This window comes from Nomascus leucogenys, chromosome 21, assembly GCF_006542625.1.
Source record: "Nomascus leucogenys isolate Asia chromosome 21, Asia_NLE_v1, whole genome shotgun sequence".
NCBI classification, from domain to species: domain Eukaryota; kingdom Metazoa; phylum Chordata; class Mammalia; order Primates; family Hylobatidae; genus Nomascus; species Nomascus leucogenys.
The window spans coordinates 62,274,465-62,295,326 of NC_044401.1; the positions used below are offsets into that span (position 1 = coordinate 62,274,465).

At 39.2% G+C, this 20,862-nt stretch overlaps 1 protein-coding gene across 7 annotated transcripts in view; it reads right to left on the reverse strand.

The window, feature by feature from the left end:
• The window catches only part of CNTN4 (contactin 4), a 995,624-nt gene that overhangs the window by 152,312 nt on the left and 822,450 nt on the right, over positions 1-20,862 (reverse strand). The window lies entirely within an intron of this gene.

Genomic DNA, 20,862 nt, shown 5'->3' on the forward strand with positions numbered 1-20,862 from the left:
TGTGTGTGGTGTGTAATCATACAGTATGTGACCTTTTGCAGTTTTTGTTCCTTTTTACTGCTGAGTATTACATGCCGGTATGGATAAGAAATACATCTTCAATATTGCACTTCGGGCTCTATGATAACTGACAAATACTTTTGGGCACAGGAGCCATTTCAAGATCTCTCATCTTTCTTGCCGACAAGTAGGATCAGGAATGGCATTTTATTTTTTTTTATAAAAGATTTGAAAAGTCAAAAATTAGTTACATGAACATAGGTGGAGGTTTTCACTTATTCCCAGAAAAATATTTTAAAGACATTTTAGAACATTATTTCTTATATAATCAACATGTTGATTAAAAATAATTCTTGTTTATTATTATTATTATTATACTTTAAGTTTTAGGGTACATGTGCACAACGTGCAGGTTTGTTACATATGTACCCATGTGCCGTGCTGGTGTGCTGCACCCATTAACTCGTCATTTAGCATTAGGTATTTCTCCTAATGCTGTCCCTCCCCCCTCCCCCCACCCCACAACAGTCCCCGGAGTGTGATGTTCCCCTTCCTGTGTCCATGAGTTCTCATTGTTCAGTTCCCACCTATGAGTGAGAACATGGGGTGTTGGGCTTTTTGTCCTTGTGATAGTTTACTGAGAATGATGGTTTCCAGTCCTAGGTATTCTGTTCTCTTTGAAGCAATTGTGAATGGGAGTTCACTCATGATTTGGCTCTCTGTTTGTCTGTGATTGGTGTACAAGAATGCTAGTGATTTTTGTACATTGATTTTGTATCCTGAGACTTTGCTGAAGTTGCTTATCAGCTTAAGGAGATTTTGGGCTGAGACAATGGGGTTTTCTAGATATACAATCATATCATCTGCAAACAGGGACAATTTGACTTCCTCTTTTCCTAATTGAATACCCTTTATTTCCTTCTCCTGCCTGATTGCCCTGGCCAGAACTTCCAGCACTATGTTGAATAGGAGTGGTGAGAGAGGGCATCCCTGTCTTGTGCCACTTTTCGAAGGGAATGCTTCCAGTTTTTGTCCATTCAGTATGATATTGGCTGTGGGTTTGTCATAGATAGCTCTTATTATTTTGAGATACGTCCCATCAATACCTAATTTATTGAGAGTTTTTAGCATGAAGGGTTGTTGAATTTTGTCAAAGGCCTTTTCTGCATCTATTGAGATAATCATGTGGTTTTTGTCTTTGGTTCTGTTTATATGTTGGATTACATTTACTGATTTGCATATGTTGAACCAGCCTTGCATTCCAGGGATGAAGCCCACTTGATCATGGTGGATAAGCTTTTTGATGTGCTGCTGGATTCGGTTTGCCAGTATTTTACTGAGGATTTTTGCATCAATGTTCATCAAGGATATTGGTCTGAAATTTTCTTTTTTGGCTGTGTCTCTGCCAGGCTTTGGTATCAGGATGATGCTGGCTCATAAAATGTGTTAGGAAGGATTCCCTCTTTTTCTATTGATTGGAATAGTTTCAGAAGGAATGGTACCAGTTCCTCCTTGTACCTCTGGTAGAATTCGGCTGTGAATCCATCAGGTCCTGGACTCTTTTTGGTTGGTAAGCTATTGATTATTGCCACAATTTCAGAGCCTGTTATTGGTCTATTCAGAGATTCAACTTCTTCCTGGTTTAGTCTTGGGAGGGTGTATTTGTCAAGGAATTTATCCATTTCTTCCAGATTTTCTAGTTTATTTGCATAGAGGTGTTTGTAGTATTCTCTGATGGTAGATTGTATTTCTGTGGGATCGGTGGTGATATCCCCTTTTTCATTTTTTATTGCATCTATTTGATTCTTCTCTCTTTTCTTCTTAGTCTTGCTAGTGGTCTATCAATTTTGTTGATCTTTTCAAAAAACCAGCTCCTGGATTCATGAATTTTGTGAAGGGTTTTTTTGTGTCTCTATGTCCTTCAGTTCTGCTCTGATTTTAGTTATTTCTTGCCTTCTGCTAGCTTTTGAATGTGTTTGCTCTTGCTTTTCTGGTTCTTTTAATTGTGATGTTAGGGTGTCAATTTTGGATCTTTCTTGCTTTCTCTTGTGGGCATTTAGTGCTATAAATTTCCCTCTACACACTGCTTTGAATGTGTCCCAGAGAGTCTGGTATGTTGTGTCTTTGTTCTCGTTGGTTTCAAAGAACATATTTATTTCTGCCTTCATTTCGTTATGTACCCAGTAGTCATTCAGGAGCAGGTTGTTCAGTTTCCATGTAGTTGAGTGGTTTTGAGTGAGTTTCTTGATCCTGAGTTCTAGTTTGATTGCACTGTGGTCTGAGAGACAGTTTGTTATAATTTCTGTTCTTTTACATTTGCTGAGGAGAGCTTTACTTCCAAGTATGTGGTCAGTTTTGGAAGAGGTGTGGTGTGGTGCTGAAAAAAATGTATATTCTGTTGATTTGGGGTGGAGAGTTCTGTAGATGTCTATTAGGTCCACTTGGTGCAGAGCTAAGTTCAATTCCTGGATATCCTTGTTAACTTTCTGTCTCATTGATCTGTCTAATGTTGACAGTGGGTGTTAAAATCTTCCATTATAATTGTGTGGGAGTTTAAGTCCCTTTGTAGGTCACTCAGGACTTGCTTTATGAATCTGGGTGCTCCTGTGTTGGGTGCATATATATTTAGGATAGTTAGCTCTTCTTGTTGAATTGATCCCTTTACCATTATGTAATGGCCTTCTTTGTCCCTTTTGATCTTTGTTGGTTTAAAGTCTATTTTATCAGAGACTAGGATTGCAACCCCTGCCTTTTTTTGTTTTCCATTTGCTTGGTGGGTCTTCCTCCATCCCTTTATTTTGAGTCTATGTGTGTCTCTGCATGTGAGATGGGTTTCCTGAATACAGCACACTGATAGGTCTTGACTCCTTATCCAGTTTGCCAGTCTGTGTCTTTTAATTGGAGCATTTACCCATTTACATTTAAGGTTAATATTGTTATGTGTGAATTTGATCCTGTCATTATGATGTTAGTTGGTTATTTTGCTTATTAGTTGATGCAGTTTCTTCCTAGCCTCGATGGTCTTTACAATTTGGCATGTTTTTGCAGTGGCTGGTACCGGTTGTTCCTTTCCATGTTTAGTGCTTCCTTCAGGAGCTCTTTTAGGGCAGGCCTGGTGGTGACAAAATCACTCAGCATTTGCTTGTCTGTAAAGTATTTTATTTCTCCTTCACTTATGAAGCTTAGTTTGGCTGGATATGCGATTCTGGGTTGAAAATTCTTTTCTTTTCATCCATTTTTTTTTCAAAGTTTTTAACTTCTTTGCCATTGGTTTGAATTTCCTCCTGTAGCTCAGAGTAGCTTGATCGTCTGAAGCCTTCTTCTCTCTACTCGTCAAAGTCATTCTCCATCCCGCTTTGTTCCGTTGCTGGTGAGGAACTGCATTCCTCTGGAGGAGGAGCGGTGCTCTGCTTTTTAGAATTTCCAGTTTTTCTGCTCTGTTTTTTCCCCATCTTTGTGGTTTTATCTACTTTTGGTCTTTGATGATGGTGATGTACAGATGGGTTTTTGGTGTGGGTGTCCTGTTTGTTAGTTTTCCTTCTACCATACAGGACCCTCAGCTGCAGGTCTGTTGGGGTTTGCTAGAGGTCCACTCCAGACCCTGTTTTGCTGGGTGTCAGCAGCGGTGGCTGCAGAACAGCGGATTTTTGTGGACTGCAAATTCAGCTGTCTGATTGTTCCTCTGGAAGTTTTGTCTCAGAGGAGTACCTGGCCGAGTGAGGTGTCAGTCTGTCCCTACTGGGGGGTGCCTCCCAGTTAGGCTGCTCAGGGGTCAGGGACCCACTTTAGGAGGCAGTCTGCCAGTTCTCAGATCTCCAGCTGCATGGTGGGAGAACCGCTACTCTCTTCAAAGCTGTCAGACAGGGACATTTAAGACTGCAGAGGTTCCTGCTGTCTTTTTGTTTGTCTGTGCCCTGCCCCCAGAGGTGGAGCCTACAGTGGCAGGCAGGCCTCCTTGAGCTGTGGTGGGCTCCACCCAGTTGGAGCTTCCTGGCTGCTTTGTTTACCTAAGCAAGCCTGGGCAATGGCGGGCACCCCTCCCCCAGCCTCGCTGCCACCTTGCAGTTTGATCTCAGACTGCTGTGCTAGCAATCAGGGAGACTCCATGGGCATAGGACCCTCCGAGCCAGGTGCAGGACACAATCTCCTGGTGTGCCATTTTCCAAGCCCGTTGGAAAAGCTCAGTATTAGGGTGGGAGTGACCTGATTTCTCAGGTGCCTTCTGTTACCCCTTTCTTTGACTAGGAAAGGGAACTCCCTGACCCCTTGCGCTTCCCGAGTGAGGCAATGCCTCACCCTGCTTCGGCTCGCACACGGTGCACTGCACCGACTGTCCTGCACCCACTGTTTGGCACTCCCTAGTGAGATGAACCCAGTACCTCAGATGGAAATGCAGAAATCACCCGTCTTCTGTGTCGCTCACGCTGGGAGCTGTAGACCGGAGCTGTTCCTATTCGGCCATCTTGGCTCCACCCTCCTAAAAATAATTCTTATATAATGCTTTAAGTAGGACTTCAGCTGCTAAATTATTGTTAACCTCCTTTGACCCATCCTATCCATATAAAGATAATAAGACAGTCTGCATTTTAAACACTCTGTAATCACATTGACTTTCTTATATCAGTCCAAATTGGTGATATTTCATTTACATGTCAGTGTCTTAAACTCTTATACAAACTCATATCCTTGGTTAGGCAGGTAGTGTATAGTATGCAAAGTCTGCTAAATGAACAGAAGAGAGTCATTAGACTATGATAGTGAAAACTCTAGAATTTCATAGTTAGGAAATAGTAGCTCTTGTTATTAGCTATTATTAGAACATCAGTTCCTTGAAGGCAAGAATATGTATCCTGGATCTGTATATCCCTTGGGCCTGGCCCGGTGCTTGATACAAAGTTGATATTTAATCAGTGAACCTATTAAGAATTAAGTCAATTTTTAAAAAGCAACAATCTGTTTTTTGTTTTGTTTTGTTTTTTTGTTTTGAGACAGAGTCTTGCTCTGTCACCCAGGCTGGAGGGGAGTGGTGCGATCTTGGCTCACTGCAGCCTCTGCCTCCTGGGTTCAAGCAATTCTCCTGCCTCAGCCTCCTGAGTAGCTGGGACTACAGGTGTGTGCCACCACACCTGGCACTTTTTTTTTTTTTTGTATTTTTAGTAAAGATGGGGTTTCACCATGTTGGCCAGGCTGGTCTTGAACTCCTAACTTCAATTCATCTTCCTGCCTTGGCCTCCCAAAGTGCTGGGATTATAGGTGTAGGCCACCATGCCCAGCCAAAAAGCAACAATCTTTCTTTTGTCTGACTTCTGGCATAATTCAAGGAAGAGCCTCTTTCCCTTTTGTGTATTATAAAAAAGTTGACATTTAATCAGTATTTGATGAATGAATGTATGTTGCAGGAAAGAAGTCAGGGATTCAGTTCAAAACAGGAAATTCCCTTCTCATGAGGCTTTGCCTGAACACCACATCCCTTTCTCCCCTTCATATAGGGTTACGAATGGCTTCTTGAACTTCCAGTCCTGTGTACAGGACATGACATCCTCTTTGGAGTTGTACCTCAGTCTAATGAAACAAATTATCCAAGAAATACCACATGGGCTGTTTACAGTACTAAATCATCTGAACGGGTGTGATAGTAAATGTTTTACAAGTGGCTCTCTAAATAAAACAAAACAACAAAATAAAACACCAAAGAATTTGGTTTGCAGTCCTTGCCAATTTCTGTGGGGTAGATATTCCTACCTTGGCCAATTTCAAGCTATCAACATGAAGTCACTGAATGCTGGGCTGAGAAGAGATACATAGAATCAGCTCCTGCCGCTCAGCTAGCTCTAGCAGGTAACCGCCTTTCCCTACTTTTCCCACAACATACACTTAGGGGAAGGTAACAGGGCAAGTGCACCCTGGAAGTTCAGCTTTCCCCAGATTTGGGTCTTGTTCTGCAGAAGCACATGGTCTCCTCTTTCCTCCCCAGTATGCCCAACAGCTGACCCAGCACTGAGAAGGTAAGAACTTCACTTAGAGTTTACTTGCTCAAAGAATGTGTTCCCTGAGGCTTTGTGAGACAAGTTATCACAGCAGTTTCATGCACTTCAGTGATACAGGCTCTATTCTAGACATGCAGGCTCACCAGAACCATATTACAATGTAGAAGAGCTATGTTTATGCAATGCAGCAGTCACTGATATCTTGCTTATCATGCTCTTTCAATAAAGCACCAGAAACAGTTTTGCAGGCAATGAGAACATATATTTTGCCTTTGTGCTATGTTCACTTTCATCACATTCAAAAGACTTTACCAAAAGCAACATGCCTTACACTAAGTACAAATGACTTTCTTTAGGAGTCTAGAAGAACCATGGTCTCCTCATGCTGGAAAAAGAAGAGATGGAATACTGTTGGTGCCAATGCTCTTCTTCTGTTAAAAAAAGAAATGCCTCACCTGACTGATAGAGGTTTTGTTGGGTCATGTTGCACTCTTGAATAATGTAACAATGGAAGCATGGATTAACTGGACACAGTGTCATTATACCAACAGAACAGTCCTGTTCTCCTTCCACCATCTACACGATCTTATGAGTTAGAAAGGTACTCTGTTGTCATGGCTTAAGACTGGATAAGAAAGGGATCTAGAAAGCAGATTATAGATCTGTGGCACCTCAAATAAACTCAATTTAACTGACCATAAAAATCACCAGGAGAACCTTGTTAAATGTACACCCTCCTGAACTCCATCCACTATGAGAGAGACAGAGACCTATGATTTCACAACTTTTTGCCACTGAAAATGTGATCCCTAGAGCAGAAGCATTGGCATCATCTTGAGGTTTGTTAGAAATGCAGAATTCCAGGCCCCACCTCAGACCTGAAATTGGAATCTAAACTTAACAAAATTCCCAAGTAATTCATATGAGCCTTCAAGTTTGAAAAATACTGCTAAATCTTCTATTTTTTACATTGTGGTAAAAAGTACATAACATAAAATTTACCATCTTGACAATGTTTAAGTGTACAGTACAGTAGTATTAACTATATGCACACTTTTGTGCAACTCATTGCTAGAATGTTTTCGTTTTGCAACAGTAAAAGTTGATACCCATTTCCCAACTCCCCATTTCCTCCTCCTCTCTCCCAGCCCCTGGTAACAACACTACTTTCTGTTTCTATGAGTTTGACTATGTTAGACATCTCACAAAGTAGAATCATGAAGTATTTGCTTTTTGTGACTGGCTCGTTTCATTAGCATACTGTCCTCAAGGTTCATTCATGTTGTAATACATAACAGAAATAATAGTCCATTGTATGTATATAAACACATCTTCTCTATCCTTTCAACTATTCATGGATATTTAGGTTGCTTCCACCTCCTGGCTGTTGTGAATAATACTGCAATTAATATAGGTGTGCAAATCTCTCTTTGGGATGCTGTTTTCAATTATTTTGAATATATACCAAATGTTAGGATTGCCAGATCATATGGTAATTCTGTTTTTAATTTTCTGACTGTAAGGTGGATGAGAAACATCATGTTTAGCAGTGAAAAATTGAAAGCTTTTTCTCTAAGATCACAAACAAAGCAAGGATGCCCACTCTCAGCACTTCTATTTAACCTAGTGTTGGAAGTCCTAGGCAGAGCAATTAGACAAAGAATAAATAAGTAAATAAATAAATAAAAGGCATCCAAATTGGAAAGGAAAGAAGTAAAAATTTTCATATAAGGCTTTCATTAGGTTGAGGTACTTTCCTTCTCTACTTTGTTGAGTGTTTTTATCATGAAAAGGTATTGAATTAAGGCGGGCACAGTGGCTCATTCCTGTAATCCCAGCACTTTGGGAGGCCAAGGCAGGAGGATCACTTGAGGTCAGGAGTTTGAGACCAGCCTGGCCAACATGGTGAAATCCCATCTCTACTAAAAATACAAAAATTAGCCAGGCATGTTGGCGTGCACCTGTAATCCCAGCTAGTTGGGAGGGTCAGGTTGGAGATATGCTTGAACCCGGGAGGTGGAGGTTGCAGTGAGCCAAGATCACATCACTGCACTCCAGCCTGGGCGATAGAGTGAAAAACAAACAAACAAAAAAAAGACATGGTATTGAATTTTGTCAAATGCTTTTTCTTCATCAGTTGGAATGATCATGTGGTTCTGGTCCTACATTCTGCAGTATATTATATTAACTGATTATTGTATGTTGAGCCATCTTTGCATTTCAGGTATAATTCCAATTTGACACTGTGTATAATCCTTTTAATGTGCTACTGAGTTGAGTAAGCTAGTATTTTGTTGACAATTTTTGGATCAGTGTTCATCAGGGTTACGGTCTGTAGTTTTCTTGTGTCCTTGTTTGCTTTTGGTTTTGAGTTAATGCTGCACTTACAGAATGAGTTTAAATGTGGTCCTACTTCTTTAATTCTTTGGAAGGGTTTGGGCAAAACTGGTGTTAATTCTGCTTTAAATATTTGGTAGAATTCTCCAGTGAGGCATCTGGTCCAGGGATTTTCTTTATTGCGAAGTTTAAATTACTGCTTCAATCTCCTTGCTAGTTCTAAGTCTATTCACATTTCTATTCCTTCAAGACTCAGTCTTAAGCAGTTGTATGTTTCTAGCAATTTATCTACTTCTTCTAGGTTATCCAATCTTTCAGTGAATAATTATTTATCGTGGTCTTTATGCTCCTTTTTATTTCTGAATCATCTGTTTTATGTCCCTTCTTTAATTTCTGATTTTATTTATTTGAGTACACTCTTTTCTCAGTCTACTACGGGTTTGTCAATTTGGTTGATCTTTTTAAAAATCAACTCTTGTTTACACTGATTTTTTTCCTATTATTTTTCTATTCTATATTTCCTTTATCTCTGCTCTAATATATATTATTCCATTACTTCTGTTGATTTTTCAGTTTTTAAAATCTTTTTCTAGTTGGCTGTGGTGCAAAGTTATGGTATTGATTTGAGATATTTCTTCTTTTTTTTATTAATTTTTTTTGCACACAAAAACAATAAACATTTTCTAAAAATACATACAAACAAAAAGATGCGTATCAAACATACCAGGAAGGCTGCACATGGGAAGACGGGGAATAGAAATGGGGAGTGGGAATCAAAATAAATGAGAGGGGGACTTTATATGGATCAGTGATAATAACTCAATCCTCTATTTGACGAAGAAGGAGAAGGAAGAGGAAGAAAAAGAAAGTGGGATAAAGGATCAGAAAGGGAGGAAAATAGAAAAAATTAGAGTATGACTCCAGGATAGACCTGCCCTGTTGTTACTGAGTTGGTTGGTTGGTTTGTCTGTTGCATTTTTCATATGCTTCGCCATGTTGGCCAGACGGGTCTCGAACTCCTAGCCCGAAGTGATCTCTGCCCGGCCGCCCCGTCTGGGAAGTGAGGAGCGCCTCTGCCCGGCCACCCCGTCTGGGAAGTGAGGAGCGCCTCTGCCCGGCCACCCATCGTCTGGGAAGTGAGGCGCGCCTCTGCCCAGCCACCCATCGTCTGGGGAGTGAGGAGCGCCTCTGCCCGGCCGCCCCATCGTCTGGGAAGTGAGGCGCGCCGTCTGCCCAGCCCCCATCTGGGAAGAAGTGAGGAGCGCCTCTGCCCGGCCGCCCCATCTGGGAAGAAGTGAGGAGCGTCTCTGCCCGGCCGCCCCGTCCGGGAAGAAATGAGCAACGCGTCTACCCGGTCGCCCCGTCTGGGAAGAAATGTTATTTCTTCTTTTTTAACGTGAGCATTTATCACTATTAACCTCCCTCTCATTACTGCTTTTGCTGCATCCATAAGTTTTGATAAGTTGTATTTTCATTTCCATTTGTCTCCTGACATTTTCTAAATTACATTCTGACTTCTTCTTTGACCCATTCGTTGCTTAAGAATGACTTGTTCAATTTTTACATATTTGTGGATTTCCTATTTTCCCTCTGCTATCAATTTCTAGTTTCACTCCATCATAGTCAGAGAGGATATTACGTATGATTTCAATTTTCTTAAATCTGTTAAAACTTATTTGTACCCTAACATATGGTCTCTTTTGGACACTGTTCCATGTGTGCATGAGATTTCATATTCTGTTGTAGCAGGGAGCAGTGCTCTTTATACGCTTGTTAGGTCCAACTGGCCTATAAGATTGTTCACATCCTCTGCTTCCTTATTTGTCTTTTGTCTGATTGTTCTATCCGTGATTGAAAATAAAGCATCAGAGTATCTTCCTATTGTGTTGCTATTTCTCTCTTCAGAAGCAATGTTTGCTTCATACACTTGGAAGCTCTAATATTAGGTGCATACATATTTCTAACAGTTACATCTTTCTGATGAATCAGTCCTTTTATCATTATATAATGTTTTTCTTTGTCTCTTGTGGCAGTTTTTGTCTTAAAGTTTATTTTGTCTGATATTAATACGGTCACCCCTGCTCTCTTTAGGTTCTGGTTTGCATGGATTATTTTCTTCTCTTCTTTCATTTTCAGCTTGTGTGTAACCCTAGATCCAAAGTGTGTCTCTTATAGACAGCGTATAGTTAGATCCTGTTTGTTTTTAATCCATTCAGTCAACCTGTATCTTTTAATTGGGGCATTTAATCAATTTACGTTTAAAATAATTAGAGATAGGGAAGGGCTTAGAATTGCCATTTTGTTCAATTGTTTTATGTATCTTGTAGCTTTTGTGTTTACCCTTTTTCCTCTGTCTTCTTTTGTGTTTCCTTGATTTTTGTTTTAATTTTTATTTATTTATTTAATTTGTTTATTTTTGAAACAGAGTCTCACTCTGTCACCCAGGCTGGAATGCAGTGGTGTGATCTCGGCTCACTGCAGCCTCTGCCTCTCGAGTTCAAGCGAGTCTCATGCCTCAGCCTCCTGAGTAGCTGGGATTACAGGCATGCGCCACCACACCCAGCTAAACTTTGTATTTTTAGTAGACACGGGGTTTCACCATGTTGGCCAGGCTGGTCTCGAACTCCTGGCCTCAAGTGATCTGCCTATCTCAGCCTCCCAAAGTGCCGGGATTACAGGCATGAGCCACTGCACCCAGCCTTGTGTTTATTTTTTAAAATGATATGTTTTGATTCACTGCTCATTTCCCTTTCTGTATATTATATAGATACTATCTTTGTGGTTACCACCGTAATTACACAGCATATCTTAAAGTTTTAACAATCTATTCAAGCTGGCAACAATTTAACTTCAATCATGTATAAAAACTATTTATTCATATCTTGCTCCCCCACTTTGTTACTGATGACACAAATGACCTCCTTTTTTATTGTATAGTTATTAACATAGATTTATAGTTACCTTTTATACCTTTTAAAAAATTATATATCAGATTTTTATAAAAGTGATTTTTGTACCTACAATATTACAGGATTTTATATTCGTCTGTATGTTTACCTTTATCTAGGAGTTTTAAATTTTCATATGGTTTTGTGTTGTTTATCATGCTTTCATTTCAACTTAAAGGACTCCCTTCAGCATTTCTTGAAGGGTAGATCTGGTGGTGATAAACTCATTCAGCTTTTGTTTATCTGGGAAAGTTTCAATTTCTCCCTCATTTTGGAAGGACAGTTTTACCAGATATAGTATTCTTGATTGGCAGCTCTTTCTTTCAGCACTTTGAGTAGATCATCTCACTCCCTTCTAGCATGCAGTTTCTGCTGAAAAATCTGTTGATAATCTTATAGATGCACACTTGTTTGTGATGAGTTGCTTTTCTCTTGCTGCTTTCAGGATTTTCTTTTGGTCTCTGACTTTTGACACTTTGATTATAATGTGTCTCAGTGTAGATCTCTTTGGATTCATCCTACTTGCAGATCTTGAGCTTCTAAAATTTGTGAGTCCATTTCCTTGCTCAGACTTGGGAAGTTTTCAGCCATTTTTTCTTCAGATAGGCTCTCTGCCGTTTTCTCTCTTTATTCTCTGAAAATTACATAACACTTATATTGCTGCACTTGATGATGTCCCACAGACCCTTCAGCTTTCTTCACTTTTCTTATTTTTTCCATTTTGCTCCTCTGCCTCAATAATTTCTAATGTTCTGTCTTTGAATTGGTGATTATTTTTTTCTGTCTGGTCAAGCCTGTTGTTGAATCTGTCTAGTAAATTGAGTACTATATTCTGAATTCACTTACTGTATTCTTCACCTCCAGAATTTCTTTGGGTTCATTTTCATCTTTTATCTCTGTTGATACTCTCATTTTGTTCATGCATGATTTACCTGATTTCCTTTAGTTATCTATCTGTACTGTCTCTTAATTCCTTGAGCATCTTTAAGAATGAAATTAGAATTCTTTGGTAATTGACATACCTGTTTCTTTAGCGTTGATTTCTGTAGATATAATTTGTTCCTTTGGTTGGGCCATGTGTTCTGGTTTCTTTGTGTGCTTTATTATCTTCTGTTGGAATTCTGGCATTTAAAAAATCAGACACTTCTCCTAGTGTTTGCAGTCTGAGAGCAATCAGTCCAGCTAGAGATTCTGCAGATCTCTCAAGCCTTTTCTGATGATGCCTCTTCTCTGGGCTTTTGTATGTAATCCCCTAATTGAAGATTTGTTGGTTTCTACTCAGGAGCTTCCCTTGGTGTCTTTATCAGGTACTGTGGACTTTCTAGTGCTGCAGGAAGCATTAGATTTCCCTCTGTTGGTACTGGACCTCCCCTAGTGTCTGTGGTACAGCTTGATACCACACCAAGCCATGTTGATAGACTTTGTTCTCAGGGGACCTCCCACAAAGCCCAGTTTCTGTCATCACTTAGATTCAGGCAAAACGGAAACCACTCCCTCAGGTAGTACTTCCCCCTCCAAAGTAAAAACACTGGATGTACTTTCCACTCTTTTCTTTCCCTCCCCAGCAAGAAATTAGGAATTGGAAGTTTTCTACTGATAGCTCTGTGCTACGCTGGGGTGAGTGGGAGGTGCTCTAGCAAGCGAGTGCCATAAATGTTTCTACAGTGCTTTAATGCTCCTGGCTTTACACTTGACTGGAGCGCAGAAATCTCTTAACTGGTTTTATTTCTTTCAATGGCAATTGGTCCATTGGGGAAAAAGGGTCTGGGGCTTCCCTTTCGACTATCTTGATGAATCACCCCCCACTACCAAATCTTGAATGTCAATCTAATTAATACGCCTTAGATTAGGCTCCCCAAATGCAATCAATTTTGCCAGAAGGTGGTGGAGGGGGAAAAATAGTTACTTCATTTATTTATTTATTCACAGATTCAAAGAACTTGCAGTAGATAATGGTAAAAGACATAAAGTAGTAAATACATTTACAATATGACTCAATTCAAATAGGGAAAGGGTAGAAAACAATCTCACTAGAATTAATACAACAGAGTTAAATCAGTCCCAGACTGGGCAAAGAGAAAAATAACATATTTCTTACTGACTGATGAAAAACTTTGCTTCTTTACTAGAAGATGCAAACTTTTCTTCTTTTGAGAGAAGTTCTACATTTTATGAGAAATTTATTGGAAATATCTTTATGTAAAGGATTAAGGAATTCAAGATGGATAATCTCTTCACAGCAGTTTTACAGAAGATTCAGAGATTTTGGTTATAGGATTGTATAAAAAGTATTAATGCTCAGTGATGCCTTAGGCTGCATTCTGGAATAATATTTTAAACTCTAACTCACTCACTGCATTTCTTTGGGGGAATTGATGTAAGGGATTATCATAATATTTATCATAATATTTATCAGCTTTCAATGTCTCCCCTCAGTTGGCTTTAACTACCAGAGTCATGCCATGCAGCGCTTTAGCTCAAGCCTCACATGGTAGTCTGTCAAGACATTCTGTGTGCTTTATTCCCATTCACTCTCTTGCTGAAATGGGGCCTTCAGCCGTGTTGGAATCTCTGATGCCTGCTCTTTCTCTCATACAGGGGTACTTTGGATTCAGAGTGCTTTTTGATCCAAAATCAGATGTTTTGATAGGGAGACTGTTCAATTTTTAAAAACAACAACAAAAGCCCTCTGTGTAGGACAGATTTCCTATTTTAGGATAGTCGTTCTCAAATGGTGCTCTTGGATAAGCAGCATCAGCATCAACATCACTTGTTAGAAATATAAATTCCCAGGCCCCACTCTAGAACTACTGTATCAGAAATTCTCAGGGTAGAGCTCAGCAATCTGTGTATTAACATGTCCTCTAGATTATTTTGATGCATGATAAAGCCTGAGAATCAATATTTTAGGAAAATTCAATGGCTTTTTAAACCTGATCAATTAAAGCAATAGTTCTCAAATTCTGTTGTTCTTCAGAGTCACACCTGGGGAGCTTTAAGGAAAAATGCCTGGGTCCTAGGATCAGAGACTGAATTAGTTGATAATGAGTATGGTATGCCATCAGGATATTAAAGAGTTCTCCAGATGATTGTAATCTGCAGCAAAAATTGAGAAGCACAGAACTGGGATTTACTGGTGATTTCATGGCTATCTCTAAGTTTTTGGTATGGATACTAAGAGGAAAAAAAAAAAAAAAGCCCAAACCTTCTTATATTGTTATAAACACCTTTAGGTTTGCAAAGGCTTTCACATGTAATTCTGTCAGTTTTCACAGTAAGATGAGTAATGACATCCTCCTACTACTGGTACGTATATGATCAATAACTTAATATACCAAATTTGATTTTGAGAGCCAAGTGCACAGCTTCCCTCTTCATGACAACTTAAGTAAAGCTCTTGCCTAGATGACTGCAGTTGGGTAACAAAGGCATTTTGTCCTCTCATTAGATGCTGATCACACTCAGCACATTTGATTATTTTGTAATCTGGCTCGACGAGGCAGTTGAGAAATCAGACTTAGATGCAGATGAGCACTTGTGAAAGTCCCTATGAAATAACTTTTACTTTAGCCTTAATGTTTTTCTAATTTGGGAGCCAATCATCTGGATAGATGCCAAATTAACCAGACAATTGCTCAAGGTTGCACCTCACTTTAATTGGGCCATCAGTTACTTGATGGTATTTGAGTGTCCTGCCAGGGTCAGATGTGTTCCACCACACAGGCCAGGAGAACCCCCGGGATACTGAACCACTAGACATAATTTCCTCAGGGTAGAAGCTACTTCTCCTCCATTATACAGTCCTGGAAAAGTAAAGTCATATTCAAAAGACCACTGGGCAGATACCCACTCACCCTTTGGGATGGCTCCTCCAATTGTAAAATCAAAAAATTTTTTTCACAATATTCTCATATTTAAGCAAAATCAAAGATTTTTGACCCCTACCACTTCTGCAACCCCACTTAAGAGGTAGCTTAGGAAGTGATTAAAACGGAGATTTTTTAAAAAGCTAGCCTCATTACCTCAAGGTGGAAATGGGTCTGAGGTACAGTTTATGTTCCAGAAATCTCCCTTCTGGATTAGACTTAGGCTAGACTTTACCTAAGACCCCATGCTTGTTTGGTTCCTCCTTCTTCCTTATTCTGCGTTTCCTTACAGGTTTTTCCTGGAGAACATTCTTTCAGTGAATTGCAGACACCTGAATACTTGCCTCAGACTTGCTCTGGAGACGTTAGCTATCCTCTATATTTACCCAATGATTTCAAGTTTAGCAATTTAATCAGCAGTCCCCATCACCAATATGATCATCTGAGTGGACCCAAATACTAAACATGGGTAGAACTATTACTTTAGAAAAGTTATTTTTTCACCAACAAAATACCTAACTTAGTTATTATTACTTTTTAAGTTACGTATAGAAGATTCAGTTTCCCCATGATTACAAGGCTCTATTTACTCTAATTGTAATACACCTTCATGAGCGGGGGAGAGGAGTGGAATGATGGTTCTCACCCAGGGAGGTGTACAGCACCTCAGAGATGCCCACAGGGATATATCCCACAAGTGAATCTCATCCATGATCAGGCTAAGACAGCAGAAAAGGTCTAGGAACAGTTGCCTTGGGAAATAATAAACTATCAATTGTAATCGTTCAGTCACAGACAAGGACACTTCCATTTGATGTACTCATAACCAGGCCTACCAATATACTGACCTCAAGATAAAAGTCTCTCTATGGCATTTGCCCATGCAGTGAGTAAATCACCCAGCACACAGATTAATTATTTAGCAGTTTAAATCCACTAAATACAGACATGTTACATACACATTAAATACCAAGACAGAACACATAAAATAAAACCAAGGGAAAAACCTATTAAATATATGCTTCCTAAACATCTCTTATTCATGACTGCAGGGCTATCACCCAACATTAAAAGGAATCTCCTCTATAGCATTGGAGGTTCCTGATATTTAATCAATAGGTGGAACCTACATATATATTTTTTCTTTCTTATACAGATTATCAAGAGATTTTTTTTTTTTTTTTTTTGAGACAGTCTCATTCTGTCACCCAGGCTGGACTGCAGTGGTGCAATCTTGGCTGACTACAACCTTTGCCTCCCGGGTTCAAGTGATTTTCCTGCCTCAGCCTCCCAGATAGCTGGGACTACAAGCATGCACTACCATGTCCAGCTAATTTTTATATTTTTAGTAGAGATTGGGTTTTGCCATGGTGGCCAGGCTGTTCCGGAACTCCTGACCTCAGGTGATCCACCCACCTCAACTTCTCAAAGTGCTGGGATTACAGGCGTGAGCCACTACACCTGGCCAAGAGATAATCTTAACAAGAGATTATCTTGTTTCCATTTTGTTTCTTTGTTCAATTCAGCATCCTCATGATTCTAGCATAGGTAATGACAATTTAGTTATTTGATCCAAAAGAGCCAAACTATTTCTGCTATATAAGGAACAAAGTGACTTGTGGAAAACAATCATATTATACCTTACCCAAGTTAACCAATATTAATTTCTGTGTATTTTTAAATAGTCAGATGTCTTCTTCCTTATTCACTTAAGAGAGACTATACGGGTTTACACACTCAATCTTTAACTGCCCTTAAATTTACCTGAAATATATTACCGGGAAATTTTGGAAGGGAAAATGGGATATTAAATAGGGAACTTGCAAGCTTGTCATTCAAGAATCTCCAAAATTGGTCCTTAATGACTTCTCCATCTTTCTTTTTCTTTTCTCTTTTTCTTTTTTTTAAGAAGGAGTTTCACTCTTGTTGCCCAGGCCGGCGTGCAATGGCATGATCTTGGCTCACTGCAACTTCTGCCTCCCGGGTTCAAGTGATTCTCCTGCCTCAGCCTCCCAAGTAGCTGGGATTACAGGCATGTGCCACCATGCTCGGCTAATTTATATATATATATTTTTAGTAGATACGGCGTTTCACCATTTTGGCTAGGCTGGGCTCGATCTCCCAACCTCAGGTGATCCGCCCACCTCGACCTCCCAAAGTGCTGGGATTACAGCTGTGAGCCACCGTGCCCGGCCACCATCTTTCTTTTTCAAGTTTAAATTTTCCCATATATGCTTTATGTATTTGAATCAAAATTTTTATTTATTTTGTTTTATTATTTTACTTTTTAGATTGACAGACACAATTGTATCTATTACATACATGTTTTGAAGTATTTATATACGTTGTAGAATGATTAAATCTAGCTAATTAACATAAATTACCTTATATAATTATCATTTTTGTGGTGAAACACTTAACATCCACTCCCTCAGCATTTTTAGAGAGTACGATATCTTGTTATTAACTATAATCGTCGTGTTATACAATAGAGTGCTTGAATTTATTTGTCCCATCTAACCGAAGTGTATTCTTTGAATGACATCTTCGCAACCCTCCCCCAGGGATTCCCCCGACCCTGGCAACCACCATTCTACTCTATTTCTTCGAGATAAACTTTTTTAGATTCTACTTATGAGTGAGATCATGTGATATTTTTCTGTGCCTGACTTATTTCACACAGCATGATTTCCTCCAGGTTCATGCTATGTGAAATATATAGCATGAACAAATGACAGGATTTTCTTTTTTTATGGCTACATAATATTCTACTGTGTACACATATACCAAATTTTGTTTGCCCATTCATCCACTGATGAGTCAACAATTTTAAAAAACATTGAAGATTCTCTATGTGCAAGAAACTATCCCAGATATTTTATAATTTTGAGCCTTTGTTCCAGCCATTTCATTCTGATCTGGAATATTCTTTGTGTTTGTCAAAATCTAAATTGTTCAGGGCTTAGCTTTCCAGCCCAGCCTCCTAGCCAAATTCCCTTTCCTGAATTCCTGCAAGTCTTACATTTTTACAACTTGTTTGGCCTATATAATTTGATGACATGCCTTTATTGTTCTCATGTTAAACATGGTTAAATAATTTCTCAGGCATTTTCATTTTATCTTGACTGCTCTACTGCCATGGTCTGAATGTTTGTGTCCCTCCAAAATTCCTACGTTGAAATCCTAACCCCTAAGGTGATGGTACTAAGAGTCAGGACCTTTAAGAGGTGAAGCCCTTATGAGGTGAAGCCCTTCATAAGGGTGAAGCACCTTATGAATGGGATTAGTGCCCTTATAAAAGAGGCCCAAGAGATCCTCACCCCTTCTGCCATGTGAAAACATAGTGAGAGGTTGGCAGCCTGCAACCCAGAAGGGGGACTTCACCAGAACCTGGCCTTGCTGGCACCCTGGTCTCACAATTCCAGCTTCCAGAACTATCAGAAATAAACATTTGTTGTCTATTAGCCACCATGTTTGCAGTATTTTTGTTATAGCAGCTTAAACAGACTAACACTTCTAGTTTGCTGGCATCAGGAAACTGAAGAGCTCAGATCAAAAATTCATTTGTAATTAGACAGTTCCAACTGGAAATGATTTTTAAATAAACTCCTTAATGTAAAAGTTGGAACAGTGATTCCCAGCTAACAGGCCTTGAATCCTAGTACTAGAGGGAGAGAGGGGAGGGCTATGCAGAGTGGTTTAAAGCCATTATGCGTACACATACGCATACACATATATTCTGTTATTTTCACCTGTGGGTAGGCACTCTAGATAAAAATCATTAAACAGCTTTTCTCACTTTATTGGAGTCATTTGTTTCTATCAAATTTTCTTATTTTAATAAAGGGATCCACAAAATCTTTTAAAATTATAAAAGGGTCCCTAGACTGATAAATTGGCTAGCACTCATCTAGAGGGTTTTCAGACACTACGATTCATTTCATTAGGCCACATCTCACTTTTAGCTGTTCTTCCAACTAGCTGACATACAGTAGAGAACACACTTGTTTTAGAATAAACTCCTAAGCAATCTTGCCATGGTGAACTGTACTCCAAAAGACTCAGTTCCAAGTACCAATAGTTAGCAAATCTGGGCAGAAGGGAACCATCATACTTGTCCTGGAAGGGGTTGAAAATTATTGTTCCTAATATTTACAGGGTGAGAAGTATGTGTGTTTAGGATTCCAGTAGGCCTAGCCATGCTGATGCTATGCCAAGAGCATATAACCATTACTAGGTCTCTTTGAAAAAGGCTCCATCCCCATGAAATCTCACGATCATTATCTTTGATAGGATTTGAGTCAGTGCTAATGAATTTAGTGAGAAGAGCAGTTGTGGAAGTTTTTCTTTCTTTTTATCTTTTTACATTGCACAGAATGGAAGTATATTCTACTTGAGAACATTTACTTCTATATGCAAGATTTACGTGCTAGGCACCAATGAATGTTTTTCATAAGGGAAAGTCGGGACTCTGAAACTGGACCATTTATCAGAGCATGTGAATTAGCTCCTCTGTGTGCTGTTTTTCTCTTATTCATAATCTTCCATTATGCTCTCACCAAGGAGAATGACTACTTAAAGCCTCTAAAATAGGAGGCAGTTCCCAAATCATTTCCATTTGTTTTTGTGTTTTCAGTTTTTATTATCATCTCTTCTTTTATAATAATAGACAAATTCAAAATTTTTCTACAGAATAATGCAAGCTGTTGGTCTTAACTTTTTTTTTAACGTCCATAGATTCATCTTTTCACTCAACTATGTTTTCAATTCTTTACTGACCTAATCTATTAATCCATTTAATAAAATAATCTCTCAACTTCTTCATTCATTTAACACACTCATTCACTCTTACATTCATTCAATGTTTATTGACTGCATACTATGTGCTTCAATACTATATTAAGTCCTGGGAATACAATGATGAATTGAACCAATTATGATCCTTGACATCATGGGAAGGTTAAAATGCAGTGGAAGAAAAAGATAGAAAGATCACACAAAAAAATGTAAACTGTAACTGTGGCATCTTTCACAAAGGAGAGGTAAAAGATAGTATAAAAATCTGTAATAGGAATAGTTGACCCAAGCATGACTTTCTGAGGAAGCACCAATGAAGCTGGGAAATGGGAAATGAGAAGGAGTTACAGAAATGAAGAGGGGAAGGAAAAGCGTTTCAGGCAGAGGATGCACTCACTATGTACCAGTGGCCTGCAGAGGAAGGGAGGATGGTGAATATGCAGAACAGAAAGATCAATGCAGCTGAAGAGGAGGGAGGAAGTGGCACATGATGAAAGATGTAGTTGGAAGAAAGACCATTAATGCATAGTCTGGAAAAATTCAGATGTGGAAGAGCAGGGTTTATTCTGTCAGCTGTTCAAATAAGCCTTTCCAAACCAAGTCAGCTCTTATTCCCTCCAAGCTCAAGTTTACACCAAATCAGCAACAGACTCCAAAAAGCATCTCAAAAACTTTGCTCAATTTAGAAGTGCAGTCAATAGAGGAATAAAAATGAGTGCCAAGGGAAGCATGGTCCCCATTGTAAGCATCAGAAGAGGCTGATTTAGAAAGCTTTCTCTTGTTATTGCTTACAGACTTGCTTATTACTTGTTTCTTGAGTAGTATCTTTGGCCTAAGGATTTCTTTACTCCTTTTCTTGGATTGAACATTTATGCTTGGCAAAGAACAAGTTAGTTTAGTGATTTAAAGAGTTTTTATTCTTTTTCT